General features: G+C 40.1%; 1 long non-coding RNA gene across 2 annotated transcripts in view; it reads left to right on the plus strand.

Moving 5' to 3' along the window:
- The first annotated feature begins 2,070 nt into the window (after positions 1-2,070).
- Positions 2,071-21,080, plus strand: part of LOC122461740 — an 89,218-nt gene continuing 70,208 nt past the window's right edge. For both annotated transcript variants that reach the window (XR_006283888.1, XR_006283887.1), the window contains exon 1: positions 2,071-2,261. This is a non-coding gene — a long non-coding RNA (uncharacterized LOC122461740). The remainder of the gene's footprint in view (positions 2,262-21,080) is intronic.

The raw sequence follows: 21,080 nt of genomic DNA on the forward strand, positions 1-21,080 counted from the left end.
CCTGTGTTAATGTCAGTGAAACACCCACGGTGATCCACAAGCACCTGGAGAACCCCAATGTAAAGTACCCCTTCCGATTAATGTACTCAGTGGCTTGGTGGTCTGGTGCCAGAATTGTAATATGTGTGCCATCTATCGCTCCTCCATAGTTAGGGAAGCCCATTTATGCAAAGCCATCCACATCATGCACGTTGCCCAGAGTCACGGTCTCTCAGAGCAGGATGCAATTAATGGCCCTGCACACTTCCATCAACATGAGTCCAATGGTCGACTTTCCCACTCCGAACTGGTTAGCGACCAATCGGTAGCAGTCTGGAGTAGCCAGCTTCCACAGTGCAATCGCCATGTGCTTCTCCAATGGCAGGGCAGCTCTCACTCTTGTGTCCTTTCGCCGCAATGTGCGGACGAGCTCAGCATACAGTCCCATAAAAGTGTCTTTCCTCATCCGGAAGTTCTGCAGCCACTGCTTGTCATCCCAGACATGCATGATGATGTGATCCCACCACTCAGTGCTTGTTTTCCGACCCCAAAAGCAGCATTCCTCTGCGGTCAGCACCTCCGTAAATGCCACAAACAATCTCAGGTCATAGCTATTACACGTGGCGAGATCAATGTCGAACTGCTCTTTCCTTTGTAGTTTAAGGAATAAATCCATTGCCACTTGTGATGTGTTAGTAAGAGTGAGTAGAATATTGGCAACAGTGCAGGATCCGTTCCTGCAGACCGAAGAAGCAGAGCAGAGCGCACAGTACACAAACCGTTGAAAGATGGCGCCAAATGTGGACAGAAGCACAGGGATTTCTTGGATGCGAAGCAATGCATCATGGGGCATTGGGACAGGACCCAGCATGCCCCACAACCCTTTCTGCCTTCCCAGAACTCTGAGCAGCAGAAGAGGAAGAGATGCTCTGTGGGATAGCTGCCCAGAGTGCACCACTCCGAATACCGCTGCAAGTGTGAACACCGCTATTGCACAGGCAGCTGACAGTGTGAACACACAACATCAGTTTCCTTTCAGTGCTCTCTGAGTGGCTCTTTAACTGCCAGCGCTGTAACTCTGCCAGTGTAGATGTACCCTCAGTATTTAGTAGACAGTCTAACCAAGCTTTATACTCCCAACTTAAACTTGTAGAAGGGAGGCAGGCTTGAATTTCAAAGGCTCTGGCAAGATCTTTTCCTTTGGTGAATGCCAAGGGATACAAGGCTACATACAGACAGCGGTAGTTCCAGGAAATTGGCTTGCCTCTTCCAACTACTCCTGGCCTCAAACAACAAAATCTGTCAAAATGTATGGCTGAGTGTGAGAGAATGCATGTCACTTGTCACAACTGTATTGGCTTCAAATTTCCTTTGAAAAGAAAGTGCTATACATGAAATGCAACTTTTAAAGGTTCTGAAGGTGGCAAAGGAAGCTTAAAATGGCAAGAGGGGCTATTATTTTATATCTGATGTTATTTATCAATGGGATAAAGCAAGAAATCTGGGGACAGGCATTTTTATTTTAGTTCTGACTTCAGTCCCCCAATAGTCTTAGTCATCAATCTCTCTCTCCTTGGCTTAAAGAAAGCGTCCTTAGAGAAGGATATTATGGCCAGCAATTTTATGTGCAGCCAAATCTAAAGTATGAGGGGAAGACGATGTAGGTCTGTGCTGGTCAGTGAGTTAAGGGCAGAATTTAGGACTTAACTAGAGTGTTTTTGCTTTTGTTGCTTTCTATCAATACCTTTATCTTTACTTAGTACTTTATGATTTAATACTGTACATACAGTATTTGGAAATCTCAAGGCAGCCACAGCATTGCTGAGGGAAGTTTTGCCATAGCCTTATGCTACATATCTGCTGAATGTTTCTGCAAAAGTAATCATTCAAGCTGCTTTGTTGCTAAATGGAAGTATTTAAAAATAACTGTGAACAGGCTTCAGAGGTAAATCAAATTAGCAAAACCAATCATGTCGTCTTCCAGTGGGACAAGAGTGGGAGAGGGAAAGTTGTGGGAGCAGTAAATAATTTTATGGAGTGTTTATGGTATCTGTAACAGGGTGCTTGCTCTCTGGTTGGAGAGCCTGGGGCTAAACAAGATGAGCCCCACCTGAGGGGAATCAGATAATTTCAAATGTAGAAGGCAGTAGGAAGGTGGTGGGGTAGTTGAGAGAAGCTCAGGAATTAGGAGATACTAACACCAAAATGAAGCAGGAATGAACTCCACTCAGATGGAGCAGTCTGACAGTGGAAGAGCTCTGGATGTGGCTGAAGAATGGGAAGTAAGTATGAACTCTTGAATTTTGATTTTGGACTTTGTCTTGGGCTTATTGAGGATTGTTTGGATTATTTTATAATAAGGACTCTGAGGTCTAGCTGAGCTTTATTTGATATTAAACCAGCATGGGAAGTCTCTGGTCTGGCTCACAGAAGCTCTATTTGGAGTGCTTAAAGGGCCCAGAAGAAGGCGTTGGGGGCTATTAGGGGCAGACTGCCTGTAAAGTAAACTGTGCCCCTGAAGGGGCCCTCAGTAAGTGACCACTGTGCTACAGTATCATTAGAGTCTAATGTTAACTTGATGTTCTATTTAGCAAGTAATTTCTTAGGATTTGGGGCTCAGGTAAAAATAATTCAGATAACACTGCTGTGTTTTGTTGTGTAGGTGTTTCCTGTATTTTGTCTTAACATTTCCAATAATGTTGCCATAATATAAGAAAACAGGGTCAATAAACTCCAGTGTAAACCAGTTGCCCGTGCTTGATATCATTATCTGTGGAGCCACTTATGCAATTTGTTATTCTGTAGTGTCCAAAATAAATTTTTAATAAAAACCTGAAAAGGTAGGTGGGGATATATTTTTCTGATAATAGAAAGAAGATCATGTTCAAACTGACCTAATTTTGTCATAGCCTACTCCTATGCCTATGTATAGTCAGACCTAAGTGCTATAAGATTAACATCTCGGACAAGATTTATATTTTTTGTCACTGAAATACTGAATGAGTGATTATAGGGAGTATATTAGAGGCTGGTGTGAATTATTTAAGATTCATTTTGGCTTTATATTTCAGATTTAATGATTCTTCTACCACTTGGTACTACATGGAGTACTGTCATAGTATTGCTTAGAGCTGCTTGAAATTTGTTGACCATTTTTTTCCTATTGGAAAATGTAATTTAAGGGCAATCAGTTTTTGCCACTGGAAAATGCTAATTTCAGTAAAACTTTTTTTCCCCCGATTGGGGTGGGGGAAAAATGAAAACACCAAAAACTCAGGATTGCTTCTAATCAACCTTTGAACATTAGAAAACATAGTCTTATTCCGCCATTTACCAATTAGAATAAGTAAACTAAAGTTAGAGTGAATTTTCCTGCACTTGTAAAACTCTCCCCCTGCCCCCTTCAAGTGGAAGGAAAGAGGTGGTTGGTTGTTTGGTTGTGGTTTTTTTTTTTTTTGGCGGGGGGGTGGGGGGGGGGGTTAGGTGAGGAAAAAGCAGGGAGAATGCCAAAAAGAAATGAAACGTGTCAGTTTGGAAAAACTGAAACAAACACCACATTGGAAAGAAATGTTCATTTGGTTATGAATCAACATTTCAAAATTGAATTAAACATTGTCACCTATTTCTAAATGTCCTTGGGAGGGGGATGTGAATTACACGCTGGCAGGGACAGAATCATGGGGAACTGGAGAGCCCAATTAGCTCATTCTATGGCACATAGAAGGCAGACAGGTAATTAAGGATTAGACCCAGCTGGGGGAAAACAGAGTCATCCTTCCTATAAGGGAAGGACTGCATGGCAGTAAGGGGAGGAAAGTGAAGAGAGAGGTCTTTGGGAGTTTCCCCAAATTTTCCAGCCTCTCTGAGAAACTTGAAGTTAGGCCATAAATACTCATTGCTGACTTACTAGAATCTTACCTCCATAGGAAACCCCAGATTGTTGTTTTAGCCAAAGAAAGCTGCTCTCCTTTAAAGTATACAGATATAATCTGAAATACCGGCAGCCATAAGCAGATACATATAGCATTTTACTTGGCTGATACCAGTCTAGTAGTACCCATACTGATAAGCAAGATAGAGTAACCTCTCCTCATCTGTATCCTGCATCTTGCTCTGACCAGTGGTGTGGAAGCACACTATGTTGCCCAGGCTCAGCAAGTGGATCACCAATCCCAAGACCGTTCCCTAAATAGTTAGAGTGCTGAGCAAATAATGGAGCAAAAGATGCTGGGCTGGGAGAGTCAATATCCCTGTACACGCTGTGTGGTAGAGAGAGCCATAATGGCCTGACAGAGTAGAGTAAAGGGTGTGATGCCTGAGAAGTAAATAGCAGACTTTGTTTGTTTTTAGCAGTCTAAAAAGCTGGATATGCTGCTGGCTTTCTCTTTTAACTTGTTCCTAAATTATATACATTGATCTTATATGTCCCAAGAATAGTTATGGGTGAATAAAATACAACTGATATTTGCTCTATTATAATTCTTGTATGGTATCAGATGGACCTAGCTAACGCAATCTCTCCTACCTCAGTCATTAGGTGAGTGTTAACAGTGTAGCTAGGAACATGTAAAAACAGCATTAAAGGCAATGTTGTTGTGTCCCCCCCATGTAGTGGAAGAATGTGAGCATGCTTGTTTGGACTGAGATAGACATTGGCTCTTGGGTGCCTGATAGCCTGGTGAAAGAGGCACTTTGAGTGTAGCCTGGGAGTTTTGTGTGTGTGGTGGGGGTGGAGTAAGCAGACCCAGACACCCAGCAGATTGGGTAATGGGTGTATTTGAAGAAACAGAAAGGAAAAGAACTGCCTCTGGCTACAGGTGAGGAGAAATGTATGTAGTAGCTGGAGTTCTGAAGACAGAGTTTCTCTGGCAGAACTTTGTTGCTATCGTTGTTCAAGGCTGAAAAGTAACTCTGTACTTAGATTGTGACTAAAATAGCCCAGGAGGAAATATCCTGAGTCTGTTTCATTTGCTTCTCTTCTGGTGAGGCCACAACCCACCCAAACTCTTAAAAGCTGGAATTCCTGACAACTATGTATTTCATATATTTAAGCACATTGCAGCTGATGGGGCTCCTTCAGTCTGCGTGGGAGACCTTCCTCTGTTTTCTGACAATGGGAAACTCTCTTGGCAAGTGCTCTGAATAACAGTGATCGCATTGAAAACAGTGGCATGAGAAGGCTCATCCTACCTGTCTGTGGTAATTTAACAGATGTATTGAAAGCTTTTATAGCAGGCAGAGGAAAGAGAATATTTTCCTCTGAATTTTTTGTGGTCCATGGTGAAGATTAAAAAGAAATAAATGCAGTGACTTAGAAAGGAAGAGAATGTCCTAATTGTTGTTTATAAAGCAATCAAAACATACTGGTAATGCTTTTGATCCAATTGCCATCACATCTGATATTTTTTTGGGGGGTGTGTGTAAATATTACAACTTATTTCTCGGATGTTACCAATGTTTTGGGGGCCCTGACACAACTGCTTTATGAATGTGTACAAAGCATAAGAGCATACATCTAAATAGATATGGGTAAAGAATGATCTGATTGTAAGACTTTTTTTCTTGCTTTTTATACTGCAAGTCTGGTAGCAGCATGGAGACATTTTAATACTATTAACACTCCATCTCTGCTTTTCTGAGCTGAGACTGCAGAACACATTGCAAACAAATTTGTGATGTGTATTGTTGAGCACAGCAGCCTGCAATCATTTAATTCCTATTCCCTATGACCTTGTCAAGGTCATTCAAAGAGAGACACTAGCCCTGGACTGATAAGACCTTACCTTCAAGAATGTGCTCTCAAAGTATATTTGTTTTCTCTCTTCTGTAGGTGAGTGTGAAAGGGGGGTGGGAGAGTAATGGTGCTTGCTGATAAACAGTAAAACTTGTAGCCATGTAGTGTGTATTAGTGATAACATACAGATATATAATTACAAGGACTGTGTGACCAATGCACCAAACCCATATTCCGTGTCAGGGCCACGGAATATGACAGCGAACACTGCACTGTAGCAAGCGCAGCTTTCAAATGTAAACAAATGAGATTCCATTTTCGACAATGACCGTGTCCTGCATTCATTTTCAAACAGCCAGGCTCTCATACTACTTTATCCAATATCCTCTTCTATCTGGAATATATAGATTTTTAAAATTAACTGTGGTCTGTATCCTTTTTCTGCCAAATCATCCTTTTTGAAGTACTTCACAAAACACAGCGCCATTTATTTTCCAGGGCATCTTCAGTGGCTTTGCTTGTCTTTGAGAATGAGCTTTGCTTCTAGCAGAATCTGTCAAAGCCTCAATCCAATATTCAGTCAAATCCTATTGGGGGAAGAATGGGATCAAAATCAGAGTTTGGAAGGATAGTTATACCTAGTTATGCCTGAATAATGCTACTGGTTTACCACTTTAGAGTGGAGAATGGAAAAATTGGTCTTTTTTTTTTTTAATTGATTCAGAACATAACTTTTTCAAGAAAATAATAGTCTATACCATAGATAATTTAAAAATAACTTTTGGTAGGTTAATCTTTGCCATAATAGCAAAATGCAGACCTATTAAGTGAGACGTTGCTTTTCTTTCTATGCAGCATGCCTGTGTCATTTTTTTTTCATCCTGTATAATTTCTCTCCAGTCTATCCTTTACAAACTAGCTCAACCTCAGTACAGTAGATAGTAAATATTTCAGGCACAGATGAAAACCACTGAGGGACTCAGGAGACCAGACTCCAGCAGGTATGGAAAGCTAACCATTCTTAAAAAATTTTGGGGGTAGTTCCAGAATTGCATCTTAAAGAGTTTCTGTTCCCCTGCTATAGATTTCTGTCCTGCAAAAAACAAGCTGGATTGGATGTCTGCTCTGGTGTTTTCTAAATGTAGTCTCTTATGTTCCCAGGTCGCACTCACCCAATCTGAAGCAGGGTCCCACTCATTTTGCCCCTCAGAGCCTGCTGTGTTAATGTTGAATGGTACACTTACAGACAATACAGTGAGCAGTTATAGGGGAGACTGTTTCATACTCTCTGACTCTGGGACAGAGAGTACATTTTGCATGAAGTGGAGATAGAAGCCAGGTAGTAATTACTCCCAGCTGTGGAGGAGGCAGTGTAGGTCCTATCAGTTTTACTTTCACTCTGTAAATGAGCACCTACATATCCCTTGGTTTTGGAATAAAGAGAAGCAGCATCTTCTGTCCTCCTCTACTGTTGTGACTACTGGTAGTCACTTCAGAAGTAGGGGAAATCACATAACTTCTTCATGATGTGGGTGGAGCCATGCCCATATATAGGTGTGCTGCTCTTTCCATGCACATGCTCTCCCAGTGGGCAGGCACTTGCAGCAAAGTGAAAATGGGCTGTGGACAAAATTCAGATACTAAAGAGAGAATATGGCTTTCCTTTAAATACCCTGTGGATGACTCTTGAGGAACACACTTCTTGCTATAACCCATACCTGTCTAAAGCCAAAACTCCTCACATCATTTAGATATGTGGTGCAGTTCACTATTTTCAAGGTCCTACTGCATGTGACAAGATAAAGTATAGTGCTGCTGAAACTTTCTATTATGTTTTCATGGAATTCCCCCACCCTTTTTTTTTTTTTTTTAAGTTGCTATTTTCCTTGGTGACATTGAGTAAACCTCTCATAAATACTGAAGAAAACCATTGTTGCTTATAAAGTACTTTCTTAATGAGATTATAGATTCTCTTATAAGCCCCAAAATCTGGTCTCTTAAAATGTGTAGGACCTTTTTAAAAAATGATTTCATTTACTGCTCAAATTTCTGTTAGAGTAGCGTCTTTGCCGTGTCTTTCCAGTTTAAGATGACAATATCAAAATGACAGTTTGATGGTTCATACATATAATTAACTACACGTACCATGTTTGCTCTGTTTACAAATCAAAATACTTTCCTCCCCTCACTAAAAACATTTATCCTTCCTACCTGCTTCGTGGTCACACATTTTGACAGTAAAATATAGTGACAAACTGGGTGAATCTTAAATTACATTACCAGTTGCTATTTATTCATTTATGTCAATGTTTTGCGAGTTTTGCGAGTACAGCTGTACTATAAACTTTCAAATTTGAAAGGTGACCACATTACTGTAAATATACCACCATCATACTCATCACTGCTATCATGTTTACCCCTTCTGTTCTTCTTTAACTTATAAACCATAGTGAGAGAACTTTTATTCATAATTAGCAATAACAGCAGCACACGAGTATGTATGTTTTTGAAGTAAGTAGTCAACTCTTAAGACAAACCAAAACCCAACCCATGGAGAGACCTGCACGCTTATGTCTGAGCTGATTCTGTTTTGAATATTAGTGCATGTATGTCTGAAATTTTTCCAAGTTAATAAGGTGGGAAGGAAGATGACAGAAGCAAAATTTCCAGCTTAGAAGCTTAAGGTCTGAGTTGGAATCTTGAGACGAACAATACCTGTCAGGAGAATTTCAGTCTTTAAAGCATTTAATATAAATTGCATCTTTCTAGCTTCTTTTGTTTTTAAATAAGTTGTAATTTCTTAATTAGTAAATTGATCTAAAAGTAATGAAACAATTCCAACTTGCTGACAGTGAAATACCCAATTTCAACTGGTCTTCACCCTAGACAACCACATTACCCAATCATTGCTAATAAGTAAGATATTTTAATGAAGGGTTATTGAATTAGCACAGCTTGGCTTGCATATTGAATGATATGCTTTGTAAATGAAGTTACATTTTACATTAATTCGTGCTAATTACCTCAGAACTGTTAACATTAATTTTGTATGATGGTGACAGGAATTGTACATGAAATTCAGTGCATCAATTGCTGTGGTACTCTTGCATTATATAACTTCTGAGGATGGCAAGGCTTTAAAGTTTTGGATATTTGTAAGAGATAAGCATTCCAATGGTAGAGTACTTCTCCATATTCCTTGAATCTGCCAGACAGGGCTGGAAACAGGTTTCTAATATCTTTTTGGTGGTGTTTGCCACTTGTCTAATGTATCAAGAACTCTGTATATGTGGAATTTGTCACTGAGACACTTTGGAACTAGGGAGTACAGCTGGTTAAATAGTAAAAACATTGATTAGTGTTTAGTTTTGTTTTTTTATAAATAAATGTGCCAAGCTTTGGCTTACTCAGACTCATGAACTTCCATTATCCTTGAATATTTGGACAACTACGACTATTAATGAAAATACAAATTCTGAAAGTATCTGACATGGAAGCAATACCATGTGATGTAGTTGCATTGCTCTGCAAAACTATTTGTGTAAACTCTTAAATTAATTTTAATTTTTTTCATAATTAATCAGGATCTGTTTGTGACTTGTGCACTAAATAAACAAGGGGCTAATTAACAGATAAATGTAAATTAAACAACTTGCTCTACTGGGGTGTATAGACATGCAAACATGAAAATTGTGTGGGAAAGATTATTTCAATTTTTTTCAACCTCCGTTCAGTTTGTTTAATCTATGTATCTGTTAATTTAGCCGCAAATTATTTCATCCCAAAAATGTTTAATTTGATCAGTCTCTAAAATGTCAGTCCACCGTATCATTTGATAATCTAACTCATGTAACCATTAAAGTGTGAGATTATGTCATGTCTTAATACACTGTCATAGAGATTTCACGTAACCTAAATTACATGGTAAGTTTTAAGAACATACTTTAAAGTTCATTGACTTTAAGTGCTTTGACTCAGATACCTAAAAAGCAATAATAAAAGAATATATGCATGGTAAAGAATGTTTGGATGAGCATAGATGATTGTTGGATAGTCTCCTCCTCTGTTCCCCTCCCCCCCCCCCCCCCCCCCATTTTGAGACTAACCAGTTAAATCACTCTTGTGGCTTGGGGGCAAGGGGAAGAGCACTAATTAGTGTTTGATACAGCTGAATGATAGTGTTCAGGAAAATGTTTTTATTAAACTAACTATTTGTATTATTGTGATGTGCATTCTCATATATTTTTTTTCCTACCTTTGGCCAGCAACTCATACAATAAACTATTAAGCTTAAGGAGTATATTATTTTACAGCATATACATTATAGATGTAAATAATTTTACATCTACAGCATTCTTGCAGAAGAGTAAATCAAAGTTCTTAAGCCAAGGGACAATCAATAAGCATCATGAAACAGTGAACTTCCAAAATTGTGTGAAACCTACATGGATGCTATACTAACAAGCTTCAACTTTTCCTAATCTTTTTGGCCTTTAAGTTATGGGTTACAAAAAACCCCAACACCATGCAAACAGAGATTTGAAGAAGAAAATTTGACTGTCATGCTTTTTTTTTTTCATTTTAAAATATTTGTGTTCAGATTCCTATATTATGCCACAGAACAGTGGAAAATAATGGCCAATGTAACTGAAAGTTGATATCCTATACTATAACTTTGGTTAAACAGTATTTGTATATGTGTACCATCATGGATGTGACTGTGTAACTTCATTGTGTATGGAAAGTTTTAGATGCTTCTTGAAACTGTGATGCTAAAACTAACTTTCAAAATGATAGAACAGCGCGCGCGCACACACACAAGTGGTGGTTTCACTGTCTGTACTTCGAATACTTCCTGGTTTTAGCACTCTTTGCAAAGGGTAGGAGATCTAAGATCACTTGCTTTTGAGCGTGAGTAACTGAAACATCTTCTTGCACTGTCTGATATCTAATGTTGGGCAACTAATGGCAGCATTCTCTGCATAATTGCCTGAGGTACAAATGATTATCTGTTTGAAGATTCTAAGCAGCATTAAAAATAAAATGGGAGAAGCTCATTTAAGGCTAAAGCTTTTGCACTTTATCACTGAGTTTAGTATTCTAGAAAAATAGTGCTTATTCAGACAGTGAATGTATTTTATCTATTGCAAGAGTCAGTTCTTATTAGATCTTTTAAAACTAAAATCAGCAAAGCCGTTTTTTTTAAATTCCCCTTCAAAATACAAGAGAACCTCACCCCCAGCAAAACAAAAAATCCAAAATTATGCATTACATGCCACTTTCCTAGTAGTAGTTTCCTCTAACTGAAGACGGAAGTATGAGAGAGAATTTCTTAGTATATCCTTCAATGGGATTTTTTGCACTTGTTCAGATGATGTTCCTGGGTAACTCATTGATTCAGAAAAGTGGCCAATTTGAAAAGTGCTATCATGTAAAGGAAAACTACTACAGACAGTCATAATTCAAGTTCTACTGAGAAATTGGAATTAATTTCTAAGCCTGCATAGCTCTTAAAGCAATATATGAAGAAGCCCTGGAAAAATAATTTTTCAGGAATAAACATCATAAAACTTTGTAGCCTCCTCTATAGATTATGTAGTAATTATTTTAATTAAGAATTCCCCATTATCACTTTGAGGAAGGGATGCTTCCTAAGGCAAATTTGGTACCTTTACTTGTGGGTTGGAGCATCACAGACTACAGAAAGGATTAGATACTGAGCAAGAAGTCTGGCCTTCAGAGTAAGGATGTTGTAAATGGTCAGGGGGTGGGGAAGAATGGGAGCTGGTTAGGGCTTGCCTTTCAGGGGGGCAACAGCAAAGAGACAGTTGATCCAAACCATTTTTTTTTTCTTTTTTTCTGCATGGCTTGAACAATGGCACAGTTTTTGCAAGGTTAGAATCTGGGTTTTCTATGAACAGAACATGTGCCATGTCACAGTGAGTAATGTATTGTTACAACATCCCTGCAAGATAAAAAGGGGTGTCTTATCCCCTTTCAGCTATGGACAATTGAGTGTGCATTTTTCCTCTGGACTGTATTTAGCTGGAGGAAGAAATGGCAGCCATGTTACCAGAGTGTAGTTATTCAAATTCAGGATAAAACCATACTTTAACTGCATAAGTTAAAATCTTGCTGCTATTTAAGTATGTGGGGAAAATACATATTAACTTCAGTGAGAACAGGAGTGGGTCCTGTGTGAGTGTAAAGGTCACCTAATAGATCCAAACTTGTTTGACCATGACTCCAAATCACCTAGAGGATAGAAATGGCATTGTTTTGCTTAAAAGATATGAGTAGCCAGACTACAGCAGGAACACTTTTTGAGTTTTGGGAGGCTAGCTCTATTAATAGCATGGCACTGTGGTCATCAAAAAAAATTCTCCCAACCCTGCTGGTATCTGACATGGACACTGTGTGCCTTTTTGAACAGAGAAGTATAATGTATTGTATGACTGTGACTGACTGCATTTGCTGCATCTGCAGTATTTGGTTTTATTCTGCATGGGGAAGGGTAGTGTGACTGTTCTAGCAAAAGTTCTGCCAGTAATCCCCCTTGATAGGTTCTATTCCTTCTTTATTAAAGCATTCAAACGAATGCCAGCCCAAACTCAATCCCTTTTAGCCAGGATCGGCTGAGACACAGACAGACACACTGACCTTGGCGCACAAAGTGGGAGTGTGCTAATAAAGTTTGCGGATGATACAAAGCTGGGAGGTATTGCCAATTTAGAGAAGGATAGGGATACCCTACAGGAGGATCTAGATGACCTTGTAAACTGGAGTAATAGAATGAAATTTAATAGTGAGAAGTGTAAGGTCATGCATTTAGGGATTAATAACAAGAATTTTAGTTATAAGCTAGGGATGCATCAATTAGAAGTAATGGAGGAGGAAAAGGACCTTGGAGTATTGGTTGATCATAGGATGACTATGAGTTGCCAATGTGATATGGCTGTGAAAAAACCTAATGCGGTCTTGAGATGCATCAGGAGAGGTATTTCCAGTAAGGATAAGGAGGTTTTAGTACTGTTATACAAGGCACTGGTGAGACCTCACCTGGAATACTGTGTGCAGTTCTGGTCTCCCATGTTTAAGAAGGATGAATTCAAACTGGAACAGGTACAGAGAAGAGCTACTAGGATGATCCGAGGAATGGAAAACTTGCCTTATGAAAGGAGACTCAGGGAGTTTGGCTTGTTTAGCCTAACTAAAAGAAGGTTGAGGGGAGATATGATTGCTCTCTATAAATACATCAGAGGGATAAATACCGGAGAGGGAGAGGAATTATTTAAGCTCAGTACCAATGTGGACACAAGAACAAATGGATATAAACTGGCCACTAGGAAATTTAGACTAGAAATTAGACGAAGGTTTCTAACCATCAGAGGAGTGAAGTTTTGGAATAGCCTTCCAAGGGAAGCAGTGGGGGCAAAAGATCTGTCTGGCTTTAAGATTAAACTCGATAAGTTTATGGAGGAGATGGTAAGATGGGATAACATGGTTTTGGTAATTAAATATTCATGGTAAATAGGCCCAATGGCCTGTGATGGGCTATTAGATGGGGTGAGATCCGAGTTACCCAGGAAAGAATTTTCTGTAGTATCTGGCCGATGAATCTTGCCCATATGCTCAGGGTACAGCTGATCGCCATATTTGGGGTCGGGAAGGAATTTTCCTCCAGGGCAGATTGGAAGAGGCGCTGGAGGTTTTTCGCCTTCCTCTGTAGCATGAGGCCCGGGTCACTTGCTGGAGGATTCTCTGCTCCTTGAAATCTTTAAACTACGATTTGAGGACTTCAATAGCACAGATATAGGTGTGAGGTTTTTTTTGTAGGAGTGGTGGGTGAAATTCTGTGGCCTGTGTTGTGCAGGAGGTCAGACTAGATGATCATAATGGTCCCTTCTGACCTAAATATCTATGAATCTATGACAGATCTAAATTGTGTCTAGGAGTTGTTTCCACATGTTGAATCAAAGCAAACTGCTTCCCTTGGCACTGGATGATGTATAGCAATAAATCCCTTTTCATTTTTCTCCTATCAGCCATTGCTTGTCACATATACAAACTCCACTCCTGTGTCTAAACCTGATGTACTGGAACCAGTAGTGATCTGCAGAATCTTTCTGATACTCAGCCAGTTCTGGGCACGTCTTTCATTTTGTGAACAAATACTCCATAGAGCAGGTCTTCAAGCTGAAGAACTTCTCTTTTAAGAGAGAAGTTTCACAAACTACGGTGTTTGTTATAGTTCTCCTTTAAACTGCCTTAGTGTGTTTTAAGGAATAGTTCTTTAGTGAGGTTTTCTGTTTGATGGTGGTTTAATCTCAAGTAAGCATGTTGCATTGGAATAACTGAAGTCACTTCTGGTTTACATTTGTGTAAGTAAAATTAGAATCCAGTGTTGGAGCTCATCCTTTGGATTTGATCTAAAATATGCTTTGTTGTTGACTGACTTTTTTTTTGTCATTCTTCCCTCCTTCCCCCCCCCCCCCCCAAAAAAAAAAAAAAAAAGTAGTTTAGCTTAAGTCATTGGCACCCTGTCTTCCCATGATACATCTTTGTGGTTATGCTTTTACAAAATATATGGACTAGCCGATCTTCGATGTGATTAACAGTGCGCACAGTTTGAGCCTGAGGCATAAATGCCTCAGACTTCTCTGTGTGTGTGTGTGTGTGTTTACTATAAAATGCTGACAGAGCAGTTAAATGGCTCAGATGTTGCTTTCATGGGGCTAACTCAGCTTTTTCAAAAAGATGCTAGAGATACACCAATACTTAAAGAGGCTCCCGTTCACAGAACTGTTTTGTACCAACAGTTAATATAAACTAATTGCCTTTCCAGCAAAAAGAGGTGCCTAGCCATCATAACTTCTAGAGAGGAGTATGGAAAAATTTGGTGGTAGTCCTAATACCTTGCCAAACTTCAACTATTTCTTGACTATTTAAAACATCCACTGTAGTCTCCTCCATTTGAATGATTTTTTTCCTGCCTTGTTCTACAGGGCTACCCAGCTGCCATGTTCTAATCAATTTATTATCTTATGGGGATATAAAGATTTATATGGTCAATGCTCGTGAAGTGCTTTGGGATCCTTGGATGAAGATGCTGTAGAAGAGCTGCATATTGAAATGCTCATGCCTACCCCTAAATAGGATCAGTTTCAAGTATTGCATCTCATTTACAAACTGAGTACACGTAGGACAGAGTCAAATATAATTCCACATGGAAATAGCTATTCAGACACAGACCCTAGTCACCTCCAGCCACCAGTTCTACAAAGTTGTGTTATGGTAATCCAGAAAACATCATGTGCTCATAGCAGATTAGGAATATGGAACAGCTTCCATCTGAGAAGAAATTAATAAGACTGGGACTTTTCAGATTGGAAAGAGATGACTAAGGAGGGGTTTGATAGAGGTCTATAAAATCATGAGTGGTATGGAGAAAGTAAATAAGGAAGTGTTATTTACTCCTTCTCATATAACACATGAGCTAGGGGTCACCAAATGGAATTAATAGGCAGCAGGTTTAAAACAAAAGGAAGTATTTCTTCACATAACGCACAGTCAACCTGTGGAACGTCTTGCCAGAGGATCTTGTAAAAGCCAAGACTATAACAAAAAAGAACTAGATACATTCATGGAGGATAGGTCCATCAATGGCAATTAGCCAGGATGGGTAGGGATGGTGTCCCTAGCCTCTGTTTGCCAGAAGCTGGGAGTGAGTGACAGGGAATGGATCACTTGATGATTACCTGTTCTGTTCATTCCCTGTGGGGCACCTGGCATTGGCCACTGTTGGAAGACAGGATACTGGGCTAGATGGACGTTTGATCTGACTGAGTATGGCCGTTCTTATGTTCAGAATGGGAGTTGGAAGCGTGCGTGTGTGTTGGGGGAGTGTAAGAAAGAAACAAATACATTTGTCAATAGGACTGTAGTTAAAGGATTCTTTCTTTGGCTCCCCAGGAAAAAAAAAAAAAAACAGTCGGCAAGGGGTATTGAAGGCCTGAACGTGTTGCCAAACCCCTTAATCTAAAGTACTGTGTGTGTGTGTGTGTATCAGCCTACTTTTTTTTTTCACTCTTGTGTAGTGCACACTCGCAGTGAGAGGATGCTACACTTGGGGCCTGATTCACCCTCCCTTACACAGGGAAAACTCCCATTGACTCAGCACATCGGTAAAATTTGGGTCTGAACATAGGTTTGCATTCTTGAATGAATTCCCTCTGCCTGATGTGGCGGGAGGGCTTTGGGGTTCTAGTACAGCACAGATCCAGACTTCTATTACAGCTGGATTTGGCATTAGTCGACTTGCAGAGCATACTTTTGCATTTCCACAGTTTTGCTCCTTTTGATTTGCTATGTTGTGAGCTGATGTGGAGCTCAGCTCTGTAGTGTACAGGAAAGTTGTCTCCCTTTGTAGCTTCTTTATCTTCTCCCCCTCTGCTGTGAAACAGTAGTAGTTGCAATTAATTTTTGGCCCTTCTGTAACAGTGGAAGGTCTCTAATTTCTCCCTAAAATATTAGAAAATCCATAATGAGTTTCGGTCTATAGCTAGTCTTGGTTTGGTCCAAGCTTTGAAAATCTATTTAATATATTTGATTCTTTCCACTTATCTGCATAAATGTTCTGCATAACTAATAATCTCGTTAAACATGACTGCATGAAAACTATATCTGAAACACACTTCTTTAATAAGACCACTTGGATGCTATATTGTGGCAGAAAGATGTTTCTCCAGTTTCCCTGTAAAGATTAGGATAACTCTCTGAAAACTTTGATTTTGCAACTCCAGCTCTAGACTATTCTCCGCTCATATTAACCATGAGTCTGTTTTTTAAAAGATGTGCTATAATAGGTTGCATTAATCCATGTTAATAAAAGACCCTTAACTGAATTATGAACACACACATTAGGTATTCCATAGCAAGCTGTTACATATTCAATTTAAGAAAATGATTTTACTCTTGGGATACTTTATTTTATTTTTTTTTAGATAAAAGCATATTGACCTTTGTTTGTCATGGGGGTAGCGGAGTGGAAAATGAGCATTCTGTAGCTTTGATCACTAAGCTCTTCCATCTTCTGTATTTTAGATGGTTTACCTCATTTCACTGAGGAATGGTGTGCATTTCATTTTTGCTTGTGGTTTTCTGCTGTGAGGCTCAGATTCCCATAGACCACTTAAAGCCCAGTTCTGGCTTTGATCTCCACACTAAGTTTACTTTGATTTCTGTGAGAGAATCTGACTGAGTGCAGTATCTAGTCCTTACATTTTCACAAAGGAGCACTTGAGTCAGCTTCGCTTTCAGCCACTTAGCCCTGTCCGACTGTGGGTGAAGTCTTGGCCCTGTGGAATTCAATGTGAGTTTTGCCATTGATTTCAGTAAGTATGTCTACACGATAAAGAAAAAACATCTGCCCCCGGGCTCAGGCTTTGAGGTTTGTTTCATTGCTGTGTAGACTTCTGGGATCAGCCTGGATCCTGGGACCCTGCAAGGTGAGAGATGGGTGACTGGGGGGCAGATAGGCACCTGAGACAGGCTTTTATTTTTGTTGGATCTGTCTTTTTACTACAAGGATATAGCACATCCTTCATTAATACAATTGGGCCAAACCTAAACTCATTTAAATGAAGATGATGCATGACCTCAGGAAGATGTCTTGGATAACCCTTTGTTGCCTGTCTCTGTAATGCTGGTGTCTCGGAAGGCGAGCTGATTTCTTGTGTGCCTAACGATAAATGCCAAAAAATCATTATTATTTTTCTTTGTTCCTAAACCCTTTTAGACTCTAACTGTGCAGCACTGAAGTCAATGGACATTTCACCATTCCCCTCAATGAGAGTAGAACTGGGTTTTTAGTGGACACCTTGACAAGAGTGGGTGGCTTTCTTTATTTTTTTATAGTCATGAGAATCTTACAATATGTGCCTTTTTTACAATCATGTAACTGTAATTTTTTTTTAATTTAAAGAATGGTTTAAAAATATGGCATTGGGGGGCAGGAGAGCAAAGACATTTTCATTCTAAGACTTGATCCTTGAAGGTCCTGATCCAGCAAAGCACTTAGCGCTTGTGTACACAGCACCCTGAAGTGCTGGCTACAGTATGAATTGCAGCATGTATTAAAGTGCTGTGCTGTAACTCCCATGTATGGATGCTGCAAGGGCAGCCTAAAAAGTAAGGTACCTAGTCTGTGTTAACTAAAGAGGACGATGTTAATGCGAACTAGGTAACTTTTTAGTTTGTGCCCACAGCGTTCACATGGGAAAGTTATAGTGCAGCATGCTAATGTGCCCGCATTTCACACATACCCTCTCCCTCCCACCCGCCTCCGGGCATTCTGAACTGCAGGGCTGGGTAGACATAGCCATAAGTACATGACGCATGTGAGCAGTCCCTCTGAAGTTTTTGAAGCCACTGAAATCAATGTGATTACTTACATAATTAAAGTTTAAGCACATGCTTAAGTGCTTTGCTGGATACAGAGCAGAGTGTTTAGCACTTTGTTGGATCTAGCCCTTAATTCTTATATCCTATTTATGAACAGGATAACCATTCACTGGGAGATGAGAAACACTTTTTATGTAGAGAGGAACCTCATAGGCTGAGTAACCTTGTCCTTGTCTCGTGTTAACTTAATGAAACTGTTGCCTCGGTTTTCTGGGCCACCTTGACTGTCCTTTAGCAGAGAAACCTTAGACATTAGAAACCTTTCCTGCGCACTTAGAACTGTTGCTTCTCTTTTGAGCTCCCTGGTGCCTTTCCCAAATCATCATTTCTCTCTCTAGACAAAACAAATGATTTTTTTAAAAGTAAATATGTAAATAGCAGATGCTTTTAGGCTTCCTTTTCCTTTTTTGGGCCTATTGGGTTAATTGTTTGGTTCTCAATTTTTTTTCCAAAGCAGAGCCAGAGGGACTTGTTTACTAGACACTTAATTCTCTTTAGCCAACAGCTCAAAGAAGATGTAATTACACCAGTTGTATCATAATTTATTCAACTGTTACAATTCATAATTTTAAAATACTGTATTTTTTGTGGGTTTTTTTTTTTTTTTTGTGTGAAGCCACTGTTCATCCTCAGTCCCTGCTTCACATCTTATTTCCGTACCTCTAATCACAATAGCTACTAGGCACATGAACTACAGCCAGGGCAGGCTCTAGGCACCAGCAAAACAAGCAGCTGCTTGGGGCGGCACATTTCTAGGGGTGGCATTCCGGCGCTGGCCATGCCGCCCCTAGAAATGTGCCCCCGCCGCCCCAGCTCGCCTCCGCCCGCTCCCCTGAGCGTGCCGCCGCCGCTCCGCTTCTCCCCCCTCCCTCCCAGGCTTGCTGCATGCCAAACGACTGTTTGGCGCAGCAAGCCTGGGAAGGAGGGAGGAGAAGCCAAGCGGCAGTGCACTCGGGGGGAGGCGGCGGTGGTGGAGCGGCGGTGAGCTAGGGCAGGGAGCGGTTCCTCTATGCCCCTCACTACTTCCTGCGCTCCCCCCCGCCCCTGCTCACCTCTGCTCCGCCGTCTCCCCTGAACACGCTGCCTCTCCCTGGCCTGAGAAGGAGGGGGGAGAAGCGGAGTGGCGGCGTATTCAGGGGAGCGGGGGGAGCAGGGGGGGAGGTGAGCTGTTTGGGGAAGGGGTTAGGAAGGGGCGGAGCTGGGGACGGGGGGGGCACGAAAAACAAATGGGGGAGCCAAAATTTTTGCTTGGAGTGGCAAAAATCCTAGAGCTGGCCCTGACTACAAAATAAATAAAATACTAAAAACAAATAAGTAACTTAGGTTGTCTCCAGCAAGAGGGGCATTAAAAACTAAAAATGCCCATCCTATGTGAGATTAAACCATGGCAGACCTCAAATGTGAGTCTTGTTTTTAGTTCTGGTTTTAAATTACTAAACAAAGCCGAGCTCTCCCCTCCCTGCGGTTTAAATAAGATAAATAGTCCTTGTATCGTGTAGCCACCCTAAGCTCTGTTAGACCATCAAAATCAATGAATTCCAAAGGGAGAGGGGGAGATGATGTAGCATGGTTATTCTGTGTTTGTCTTCTCTAGGCCAGGACTTGGTAAAAACACCTGTGTGGTGATAGTAAACTTGGAGTCCACTCTGCTCTTCAGCAGCCTGAATGAAGAGATGTTCTTCCATTCATCACAACTGAATCCTCTCTTCCCTACTATGAATGAATGCTACAAAGGCCTTCATCGGTGAATGCCTTGCTGCTGCTATTAGGAAGTCCAATGCTAAGGCATAATTTATATTAACCTTAGTGAGAGTTTATAAGGTAACTAGTCCACTGGTGACTGAGTATTTAAAAGTTATCAATACCTTGAACTGTGCATGGAAGTGACCCAGGGAGTCAGTGCAGAGATAGGAGAACTTTTGTTTGTACACTAACTGCAGCTCAGTCCATTCAGGAGGAGAGTAGCTACATTTTATGTTGCCTAAAGCTTCTGGGTATGCTTCAAGATGAGTACCTTACAATCCAGGAATCTGAGCTTCAAAGCAAATAATACATGTTCTTGTTTGCCTAAAGAAGGTAGTGCAGGTCTTTCCCCTGAACAAAAGACACACTTTTTCATTATCGGGGGGGGAACTATATAATGTGCATAATACCACAAATAGATAGTGTTGGATCAAACACCTTGGCAAACAATAAATGAATGATGCATAATGACTAGCTCATTATGGAGGCCACCTGTTTCTGCATTGCTTGATCCTCAATAAGCAACTTCAAGATAAATGCACCTCTCCGAAGACCACCTGTCTGTAGAGATCTTTATTTTCTAATCACTGAGTAGCTGTTAATATCAGATTCCATTGTAATTGAAACATCTGGTGGCTGTTCCTCAATATGGATTACAGTTCAGCAGATAAACCTTTCAGAAATTGTTAAACAGTTACCTGTTTTCATCACTTTTTAACTGTTCGCTATTAGAAGCGATTACTTAAACTAATCGATTATTCCTTCATGGGGATAAATGCGTGTCTTAAATGCTGAGATGTAAACCCTACACGTAACATATTTGCTCCATTAAAATTTCAGTCTTGATTTTGGGGGGCAAAGGAATAACATTTTATAATTATATATTCAACTAGAATTATATTGCATTCCAGTTGTAATTCTATTGTAATTTGTTACTAAAACAAATGAAGTGGTTTAACTGCATTGCACAGTAAATTGTACCTTTATAAGATCTGAACACTTACTGATTATTTGATTAGGGAGAAACACATTACAAAGATGAATGTTAGAGGAAGTAAGTGATTCATTCTCAGTGATTTAGCTAAGCAGATACAAAAGTTTCAAACACAATAAATAGTGCATTCTAAATACCTTAAACAGCACTAATATGACTCATGGGAAT

This window comes from Chelonia mydas, chromosome 9, assembly GCF_015237465.2.
Source record: "Chelonia mydas isolate rCheMyd1 chromosome 9, rCheMyd1.pri.v2, whole genome shotgun sequence".
NCBI classification, from domain to species: Eukaryota; Metazoa; Chordata; order Testudines; family Cheloniidae; genus Chelonia; species Chelonia mydas.